Below are 11,474 nucleotides of genomic sequence, written 5' to 3' on the forward strand. Positions count from 1 at the left end.
GGGATCTCCTCGAAAACTTGAAGCATGAGGAAGCCAGTAGCAACCCTTACCAGCTTGAGCTGTGGCAATGCCGTGCTCCACACATTTTACAGCAATGGGTCTATGTGAGTTGCCAGAAGCCCTATTCCAAAGGGACTCTTACAACTGAATGTGCTAAGTATAAAACTCTGGTCATCAGTTGGCCCTCATTTTTGGGATCTTAAGAAGGGTGCTGTCAAGGATGGTAGAGCATCTGCAGGTTTTCTAGGGAAGTTCTAAGAATGAAATTAAGGCAACCCTCAGTGATCCAGGAGCTAGTTTGTTCCTGCTTTGTATGTGGGTGAAGGACACCCCACCAACCATAGAAGCAAGTATTTGCTATAGAAAATATTTGTGCTATGCTACGTTTGTAGTTTACCACTGCTATTCAGTCAGGATGGATAGGAATTTTCCCCAAATGAGAACTGATGAATGGAGATATCTTAAGTATCATGTGATCCAGAATCCTCAGATTTCATCCCCTTCTTGTCATCATTACCCTTCCCACAAATGTTTGATTTTGTAAGATTGGGGAGATCATGCATTAAGTATTCAGTTCTATTCAAATTTTATTCATGTGAGTACCGGTGTGATCTTCTTATCTGAAGCATGGATAATTGAATATTTCAGATACAGCAAATCTGGAAAATTAAGATTTTGTGGAGTGTTTATCTGAATTTCATTATTTTGTTGTGATGTGTTTTGATTTCATGAGGTATAGCTGAGACATCTCTTTCTGCATAAATGCATTAATCTGTATATATTGGTAGCTGGCTGGCATGTTGAACAGTTTTTTAATGACGAGGTTTCAAAGACATGAAGAAACAGACTTTTTAAACATGTTTGTTTTTCCTTTTATAGTTGCCTCATGACAGTGGTTCTGAGCATACAGTCTGTGTAAGGTAATACCAGCAAAATACTCCTGTGAGCAGACAGCTGAGGAATGGCCCCACACAGCCAAAGGAGTGATAAGTTAGTAAAACTCAACCTTTACCAGAATTTGCAGGTAGTTTGTGGGATATGTGAACAATGACATACAGAAAGTGCTTGAAAACTGTGAGTTCAGATATCAGACTGGAGTCAGATCTAAGAATTTCCAGCCTGTTGATCCAGCCTTTGAATCTGTTTTGCTTCCCTGTTGCTGGGAAGCAGATGTAGAGGGCATGTTTACACTATCAGATAACGTCTCTGCCTAGTTTACACCTGGTCCCCTGCCTAAATATTAGTTCATTCCTGAGCTTTCTTTTCCGGTCAACCAGCCTTCTTCAAAACAAAACACAGATTGCTTCTGTGGAGAGTTTCTCCTGGTGCCTATTTTCAATAGACTCTGTGAGTCACACCTGGACTCCCTTTGCACTGTGCAAACATCCAGCACCTCCTACAGGTTTCGTTCCCCAGTCTGCTCCTTTGAGCTCCCATGAGGGTACCCTCACATTACTGTCCCACACTATTTTAGATACTTAGAGATTATTTCCTCTTTCTCTCACTCCATTGTGACTTGGTGTCCAAAGCACATGCTCAGTCAGACGCTGTGCAATATGGACATAATATTGGCACAATAGGCAAAGATAGCCCTTGGGAATGGGATGTAGACACAGCCAGCTACCTGTGTCCATACGTGTTATCAGGGGTTGTTTTAATCTTTTTCATACTAACATCAAAACAATGCTTGTCTTAAACATCACCCATCTGGGAAAATATCCACAACACCTCTTGGAGGGTGAGCAGCGTGGATCAACAGGACTGAGAATGGGCAGTGAATTTCAAAGTTCTGTGACAGCTCTAGGTAAATTTAATGTGGATTTTATAATTGCTGGGTTCATAAACATCACTTTGGACCACTCACAATGTGGAATCTAATCATGTGTGTGATCTTAAAAGATGCTCCTACTTCAGTCAGGAGTGAAACACTACGTTTCACTCATAAATGCCTTCTGTTTGTACTGCAGCAAAGACCAGATGCCTGAAATGAATTCAAGGACCCATTGGGACCCATTGGGTTCCACAAGGGCAGCCAGTGGCACCAAACCACAATTCCCCTTTCCAGAAAAACTCTCTGTTATAAGAGTACTAATAAAAAAAAAAAAAAGGAAAGTGAACTCTATACACTGCAATTAAAACGTGTTTCATGTTTCACGAGTGAACACACTTTTTTTTCTATCTGGGCCTGTTATAGTGAGTGCTCAGTTTTTAAAACAGTGAATTTATTGTTTTCATCTTTGGGTACTAGAAGAGGAATCCTCCTACCTAGAGCAGTACCTCAACCCATTGTATGAGCTGAGAGTGTACCATCAGATACCTCTCAAGATTGCTTGAATAAAGTGCCAGTTCTGGAAGAATGCAACTGAAATCTGTGCTGACCTGGGCAAAAATTCAAGAAGTCAGTCTAACTGTGTTTATGTCTGTTCCCCTCTTAATAAGTCTTGAAAGTAATGTGTGAGAACTGGCATAGAAAATACAAATGGAACATGGTTTGAAAAACAAATTGCATAATTCCTTGTAAGATTTGAAGGGTGCATTTTAACTTTGCAGGGAAGCTCCCACTTAGAACATAATGTCATAGCTATAATGTCATCATATGCACTGATAATTACTTAGTCAAAAAGAATTGGAAGAACTGAGGAAGAACAAAGATTAGTTGAAACCAGTTCAAATGGAAATTCTTATAGGTTTTGTTCTCAGTGTTTTAATGCAGCTATAACAAATCAGAAAGTGAGAAGTGTTAAATTGCTGCCTAAATAAATAAGTAGATAGAGTGTGTGAGCTGGCGAGGAAGCTGCTACTCAGACTCTGGATTAAAATCACACAGATACTGTGTCTCAAGTTTGTCTCTCTTCACCCTGTTAGTCTTTGCAAGCTTTTCCTCCCTGCTTTCTGAGAACACCCTTTGTTCTTACTCTGGCCCTCCTGTCAATGCTATTGTGCTGTCTCATGTGCTGGCCTAAATGCTGGCAGGAAAGTAAGACTCGGTGGAATTACAGTCTTGGTGCTACCTGGATGGGCAGTACTTGGCATCACCCTTCTGGTCCTGTCTTGTTTCCCTAGAAGTAAATTCCTCTCCACCATGCGATGAGGTGGACGGGTATGGGAAGGGGATACAGAAACAGCACATCGCTATGGATAACAGACCACCACTCAGCTGACAAAGAGGTTGTGAACTATTGAGGATTACAACTTTCTTGATTGTTTAGTTGCCAGATTTGTGGTCAAAAATACAGGGTTTGTGGTTTAACTATTCAGAGCATGGAATACACTTTTAGATATTGCTATTGTTCATTTGTTCATTGATTGCTCTATTATACGCACAAGACAAAGTACAGACAAAGTATATACAAAGTAAAGACATACACAGAGGGCAAAATGATATATGTGTGCGTGTCCATGTACATATGTAGATAGACATAGCTATGGATATATCTATATCTATGTGCATGTATACATAAGCATACAAAGGGAGACAGAAAAAAAAATAAAATGACCATAAACATTTCTTGCCTTAATTCTGCACTACTAGTGTTTTCACTTCTTGTTTCATGGCTTGAGACTGTGATAGAACTTGGGCTGTATCTTTTGGCAATGTTTTTCCTTATGGAGGCCAGGCTGAAGAAATACAGTAAAAGATTATTCTGGGTAACAGGAAGCAATAATTCACACCAATGTGAAGTTAAAGAAACTTCAGCCAGACTTGCTCCCATGAAATCTTACTCTGTCTTTATTCCTGGCAATCAGAGAGATTTGGCTAGCAAGCCACAATATCTTGTAAAGTGTTTAGTGCTTCTGAAAGCTTCTGAAAGCAAAAAAATGTGAATGTTCTGTAGGTAAAAAGGGGAATGAAGAGCTGTCCCATGGATCCAGTTATGTCAACACGGGAAACTGTTGGTATGATTCTACATAATGATTTTACAGGGGATTTCCTTAGTCTTTTTCTACAGTAAATCACATGAAAGCTCTCTTTAGCATATTTAGAAGAAGAGAAAACCTGCATTATAAAGGTTATGAAATCAAAAACTAAGAGAAGGTCAGAATTTATGTTGCTGTCATTAATTATGTTCTGTTGGGCTGAAGTGGGCAAATCTTTTTTTGTTTTTGTTTTTGTTTTTGTTTTTGTTTGTTTTGTTTTTTTTTTTTCTTTACTTTTGGCAAACCTGTTGTGTATCAAAGTCTCACATCACTGTAGAGGCTGAAAGTCTTGCGAATTCACCCAATGTGATTAATACTATGACTGAAGCATATCTGGAGAAAAAAAATCAACCCAGTTCATTAAAGCATTTGGAAATGGAAAATCTTGTTGGGTCAGTTGGTACTCAAAGTAGACACCATTTCCTAAACTGGGCACAGAAATGTTGGTTTCCTCTTTTTTCTGTTTCTTCATTCTGGTGTGCAGGAAAGCCACAGTCCAAACTCCTTTTAGGTCCCAGGAATGAGGAACTGGACACAACATGAGTTCAAGGAAGCCAAAGAGTGAGGTGACTTTCTGAGCAACTCCCCTCTCTCATGGTTTGATAGTTCCAAGCAGGATGACAGAAGATCCTCTCCCAGCTGGAGGATGGTGTAGAAGTCTCCTTGTGAAGGTAGACCCAAGATTTGTAATTCTCCTTTCAGCAAGGAAAATGCCTGCAAATAAATAATATAACCTCTGATTTAGCAAAATATTTCAAATAAACTAAACTTCTTTTTAACTTTTCTCATTAAGTACCTCATTCTTTCCAAATTAGTTTTTGACTATTTCAGAACGTATTTAAACTGAGGTTTTCATGTTATTTTTTATTTATTTTTTTTATTATTTTTTTGTAGAATATGTCTCTCATTGCTAGGAAAATGTGGTGGAGAGCCAAAGAAAAGTATGTGAATCCTCCTGGGGTAAGGAACAAGGAGTCCTCAGCCAAAGCAGACAGAAGACATGAACTGAAGAGAATCTGGAAGGCTCTGTCCTTAAATATTTCTTTTGTATACAGCCAAGCTCCCTGGGAACATGCAGAGAGAAGGTAAAAAATTATAAATATGGCAAAGTGGGGAGATAAGCGTGTGGGCTAAACCCTCAGCCTGACCTTGGTGAGGTAAGGATGTCAAGCGCTGCCCTTTTGACAGTAGGTAGAGTTGCATAGCAACTTTGTTTGGGTTGCCGTGCAAACTGTAAGCAAAAACAGCTCTTGTTCACTCAAGCATTAGCCTTGTTACCCTTTCTCTTCCCACGAGAACGGATGTCTCCCAGCTTGGGTAAGTTATCCCCTCCTATTGTAAAACCCTTGGGGCTTTTACATCTCCAGGGCTTTGGCCTGTAGGCCGGTCTGATATTGCCTCATCCTCAGTTACAAGTCTCTGTGTACAGAGTCTATTCAAGAACACAAGTCTGCTTGAGATAAGCATGCTCTGGAAGCACATTCCCTCCTTTCACTCCACTGCTATGTGAGGGGACATGGGCCCCCTGTAGACCCTGGATTTTCATTCGTAATTCCTCCAGTCTGTGGAGGGGAAGGGAGATGGACTTCTACGAAGATATTTCCCTATTGCCAAAAATGATCTGATAGAGTGTGCATATGTTATATTGTTGTAACCATGGAAACAGACAAAATTTAGTTGATTGGATACAACCAGACTGTTTTCATTTTCTGGAAGGGCAAAAGGCTTCCTTTAATCCTTGGTTTGGAATTGACAGTACTGCAACTGACATGGGTCAAAGTTAGGTTTACTGCATGGAATATTTTTACCACGATACTAGATCCTGAAATTCACAGGAAAGTTTGCCACTCTTGACTTGTGAATTTCCTTTCTTTTATTTGTTTGTTACAACCTCACATATTTAGCCCTCCTGAGTATTGTATGTGCCTTATTAAAATCACAACCTGCCTATGACATCATTATTGCATACATGTGGATAGAGCATTATGAACACGCTCCAAGAAGCCTAGAGTGCAATACATGAGAATCGCTTTGTAATTTTTGTATTTTATATTAATTTTATATTATTGTAAGGAAACGACATGTGACATAAATTATAAGCCTTGTGCAAATTGTGCTAGTAACTCTTAGATATGTTTGCTTGTAGGTGTATTCATTTGTAAGGGTTCAGACCATGAATCAGTCTGTACTTTAAAATCGATGGCGGGAGTTCTAACAACTGAAAACTTCCATCTAGACAACTAAATATGCCTTATGGTATATGTACAACTTTGTTTAGGAGTCCTTATCTTGGGATTAGACTACATTAAAAAGTACAGAGACATCTGTATCCATCACAGCAAGGTTCTGGTCTGTGGTGGAAGGTCAAAAATTCCATAAAATCATTCCAAAAGCCCACACTGGGTGATGTGTCCAAGCAGACACAAGGTTCAAGGAAATTCACTTTTTTCCCGCAACAGTTTCAGAGCTGCAGATGAGACTCAGCTGTATTGTGGTCAAACCGAAACAATCTTCAGTTGCTGTCACTCATGGAATCCAGCCCAGGACTTTCTACAGGCTCCACCTCGGCCAAGAATCTCCAGAGGGCTGCAGTCTGTAGCCATGTCCTGTCTGCTGTGATGAGCCCTTACACAACTTCCAGCTCTTTCTCCTGTGCTTTGGGAATGTGTGGAAAAAATAGAGTGAAGCTGTGCATGTCAGCCTCTCTGTCACTGTCATCATCAATCATTTTTGACTCTGCAACTCATGACTATGATTGATAATGTCTAGAACTAGGTCTATGACATGCAGATGCCGAAGGGGAGGGACAGCACACCTTGCTCTGTCATTCTGCATATTCCAATCCCAAAACATCACTGTCATGCAATGCAAAGTTATTATGTTCTGGAAGGAGCATTAAACATAATATATATATATATTTACACATATACACATGTACAGTAGGTATGTGTATATATAAATGAGTGAATATATACACGTATACGAGTGGATATATACACATATATGTATATGTGCATATATATTTGTATATATGGATTGTATCTATGTGTTTATATGTCTAAGTATATTTATAAATTATTATATTTTATTTATTATTATGTACATTATTATTTATATACACATTTATGTATTATATATTATTTATATATTTTTATATTATATTATGTATATATGTATATCTTAGTACATTTATATATTGCAGGGAAATTACAGCAAACTACTTCTTGGTTGTATCTGTTTCCCTCAATCCTCTCAGCCTGTGTGTTTTATCTTGGTATTCCAATTTTGTGGCACATCAGAAATCTTCTTGACTGTTTACCCAGTCAAAACTCATAATGTAATTGCTGTCAGAGCCTGGCTGCTTGCAAGGAGTCACTTGGAAACTCTCTGCTCCTGACTGTGAGTTCAGAAAGTGAACTCTAATGAGCCCTTTCCTCCTCAATTAACTCACCATGGAAAGAAGTCTTGTTCTGGCTGCCTTGTCTGCAATTCTGCAGTCATAGAGAGGGTTGAAGGCTGAAAGATGTGCATTGTGTCAGCACAAATGCAGTGCTCTTTTCAGGATAAGCAAATGCTCAGGATATCCATCAAGGTTATCTTCCCCCTGTAGATATGTGTATTTCTTAATTCCAACAGTCACTCTCCCCTAATAGGGGTAGTAAATGCCTCTAAGCTTCTACTGCTTATTTTGGGTGCCCTGCTTCCAACAGAAGAGGGAAAAAAGTCTCAGAAACTTGGCAAGAAGAAAAGTTGTTAGTTACTAAATGAATGTGGTGGATTTAGCACTAATGGGATTTGCTGTCTAGGCAAAGGTCAGAAGCAAATAAGTATTGGAACCTTCTGAAATACAACAAATTTCTTTACTTTGTTGAATTCTGTCTATTCTCAGCATGACAGAAATGGCATGAAACAGAGAATCAGAGTCATGGAATGGTTTGGGTTGGAAAGGACCTCAAAGATCATCTAGTTCCAATCCTTCTGCCATGGGCAGGTACACTTTTCACTGGACCAGATTTCTCAGGGTCTCATCCAACCTGGATTTGTACACTTTTGGGGATTGGGCATTCATAACTTCTCTGGGACTCCTGTTCCAATTCCTCAGCACCCTCACAGGAAAGAATGCCTTCCTAACATCATAGAATCATAGAATGGCCTGAGTTGGAAGGGACCTTAAAATCATCTAGTTATAACTCCCCAGTTGTGGACTAATCTAAATCTAAATCTAAATCTAAATCTAAATCTAAATCTAAATCTAAATCTAAATCTAAATCTAAATCTAAATCTAAATCTAAATCTAAATCTACTCTCTTTCAGTTTAAAGCCATTACTCCTTGTCCTGCCACATGCCCTTGTAAAAAGTCCCTGTCCAGCTCCCTTGTAGCCCCCCTTTACGTACTGGAAGGTGATATAAGGTCATCCCAGAGCACTCTCTTCTGCAGGCTGAACAGTCCCAGCTCTCTCAGCCTGTGCTCATGTGGGAGGTTCTCCAACCCCCTGATAATCTTTGTAGCCTTCTGGATCTGCTTCAACAGGTCCATGTCTTTCTTATGTTGAGGACCCCAGAGCTGGAGGCAGCGCTCTAGGTGAGGTCTCACAAAGGCAGAGTAGAGCAGCAAAATCACCTCCCTCAACCTACTGGCCACACTTCTTTTGATTCAGCCCAGGCTGCCAGTTGGCTTTCTGGGCTGCAAGCACACACTGCCAGGTCATGTTCAGGTTTTCAGCCACCAGTACCCCCAAAGAATTCTCCACAGGGCTCTTCACAATTCACTTTTTGCCGAGCCTGAATCCATATTTGGGATGGCCCTGACACAGGTGAAGATCCTCTTCCATAGGAAAAGGAAGACTATTTGAAATTAGCAGTTGGCTGGTAATTTCTTTTTTTTTTTTAACTGTCTAAAGATGTGGACAGAGATGTAAGTTATCATGAGATCTTTCCTAATCTTACTCTTTTCCTTAGTGTCAGGGTCAGCCAAACGTATACAATTTCTGACAAATGTTGTCCAGTCTGTGATGAACAACTTCAGTTGTGGAGAGTCTACAGTTCCTCCAGGCAGCTTATTCCAGTATTAACTTTACCAAGAGAAAATTTTCTTTACTATTTAGTCTTACTTTCCCACTTTTTTTTTTTCTGACCATACCAGATGCAGAGAACAGTTGATTCCCTGCTCATTTTCAATAGCCTTTTATGTACTTATGTCAACAAGCCTTTTGTTGCCTGGAGAAAACATAATCTTCTTTCAAAACACGAAGATGCAATGGTGTAGAACAGCAGCTATAACACTGTGGATGTCTGAGAAGCTCTGCGGACTGTCATGAACTCATCTGCTCCTCAACATGGTTTCACAGGCCAGGTGTGGATCACTTGCTACTGATGAAACACCCATTGTCTGTTCATTGGCCACAATTTGGAAACCATTGATATAGATTACTTTTCAGTGAGAACTCCTTGGTGAGACAGCTTATTCTGGTAGTCTGTTAGTATTGATATTTGATGTGCATAATACTTCCCACCATGTACCAGATAGTGGAGACAGTTTCTTTTCTGTAGTTTGCAAAGATTTTTTTTTTTGTTTGGGTGGTTTTTGTTTTTTTTTTTTTTTTTTACTGCAGGCACATGGGAGCCTAACCACTATAGGACAGGTGAGAGGATGAGGCACTTTGAGATTTGCGTGAATGGCTATTCTTCAAAAACAGGATTCGCAGTTAGAGGAATATATATGGAATTAGTTTAGACTAAGCCTTACTGTACAAAACATTTTAATCTTGTATTTAAACAGAGAGCAGAGGTTAAACTCTGCCTGTGTTAAGAAATCATCCAGGTGCCTTACATTTGGTGAATTATGGATCACAGATCTGAAATATGAAATTATGTACAGATAGTAACATAATTGAGAAGGTATTTAAATGAGTTTGAGTGCACACTTTTGTTTTGCTTGAACATAGATGTTTTCTTTGAGTGGTCTTAATCAGCTGCTGAAGAGTATCTCTATTACCATCATACTATCCTCAGAGCTTCATTTGGATGTTTTATTTTCGGTCAATGAGTTGTTAAGTCAATTTATGTTGTGTTCTTTCTTTGTGTTCCAAATGCCCACATATTTGGGGTTAACACATGGATAAAAGCTAGATGACTGGTCTAAACTCTCTGCATCCTGTGTTCTTGTTAACACTCTGTGACAGGACAGCCATTGAGCCCTCTTTGCTTTGCTTCTGGACACTGATCTTTGTTCAGCTGCGGGTCCTTGTATTCATCATTCATTATTCAGCTATCAACTAACTTTGTGACAATTATTCCTGAACAAGGACTCTCTCAAATACTGAAAAGTTTTTAAAATTCCCCAGGTATCTTACGACTGCAATGCTTTGTGACTTTTACCCTTTTAACAACCACCCAACATGTTCCATGCTTACTGCATAGGGAATTATTTCTGTAAGAGAAACGTGATCCTAATATGTTTTATCTGAAGATAGAAGAATACTGGCTGAGGTACAGTGAAAAACAGCATCACATAGCATCAAATTAAGTGGGAATTAAAATTCATCTGTTTTTCATGCTTGATTGACTTCTGAAATCATTGAAAACTCTGACATGTTAAAAGGCAAGGGCCATGTGCCATAATGAGTCTCAATCACTTGACTTTAACAGTCAGATTGAAAATCTTTCCTCTTTCCATATTAAATTTTATTAGGAATATTAGACTAATAAATGCAGGTTTTGCCGCTCATAGCAAGGATCATTTTCAAATTCAATTTGATTGTGCAGAGTGCAGTACTGTAAAAGTGGATAAGGATATAGGTAAAGCTGGCTAAACATTGTTAAAGCATAAATGTTTAACCGGGAAAAAGCCTAGTGACTCTGAACAGGGTGCCTGGATTCACCACAGAATCAGCTAGGAAGAATCTACTATAGAATACCAAAATATGAAATTTGAATCTATCTAAAATGCATCTGTACAGTGCTCTAACTCTCACAGCTAAAGAAATTTCTCTCTTGGGTCAATATGAACAATTTTTTACCTATATGACAGAAATAGGTCTACAGTTAAATCTGTCATTTTAAGAACTGTTAAGGGGATTTTCAGGGCAGTACTAGAGCTGTGACAATTGAAACATGCTTACTTCCAGGCCTTTTAGTGGTATGGAAATTTGATTATATATTTCTGCAAACATAAGTCTACATTTATGGTCACCTACTGTAAGTGCTGCTTTAGCAGGAGGGTCGCACTTGGTGATCTTCAGAGGTTCCTTCCAACCCCAATCATTCCATAAATCTATGTGATTGTGACATCACTTACAGCTAACCAAAGGCCTTGTGCTATTTGCTCTGGGATGGCTTATGTTAGGGCTGATCCTGTCCAATATATTCAATAAGGATCTAGAAAGGGGTTGATGTGACAAGTTGCTAATATAAGCAGCAAAAAAGAATTATAGAAGGATCTCATGGCACTAAATTACTGGACGATGAAATGATAGAAAAAATTCCATGCAACATAAAGTGATTCACAAGAGAAAAAAAATCTTGTATTTATGCATCCAGTGATGAACTTTGAACT

At 39.0% G+C, this 11,474-nt stretch overlaps 1 long non-coding RNA gene across 1 annotated transcript; it reads right to left on the reverse strand.

The window, feature by feature from the left end:
- Positions 1-4,283: 4,283 nt before the first annotated feature.
- Positions 4,284-11,152, reverse strand: LOC116795781. Its single transcript, XR_004360156.1, has 3 exons — positions 11,112-11,152; positions 7,370-7,522; positions 4,284-4,632 (listed from the first exon to the last, which is right to left on the reverse strand). It is a non-coding gene; the product is annotated as an uncharacterized LOC116795781 (long non-coding RNA).
- Between the last annotated feature and the right edge of the window lie 322 nt (positions 11,153-11,474).

The sequence above is a fragment of the Chiroxiphia lanceolata genome, chromosome 1, assembly GCF_009829145.1.
Source record: "Chiroxiphia lanceolata isolate bChiLan1 chromosome 1, bChiLan1.pri, whole genome shotgun sequence".
Classification (NCBI taxonomy): Eukaryota; Metazoa; Chordata; class Aves; order Passeriformes; family Pipridae; genus Chiroxiphia; species Chiroxiphia lanceolata.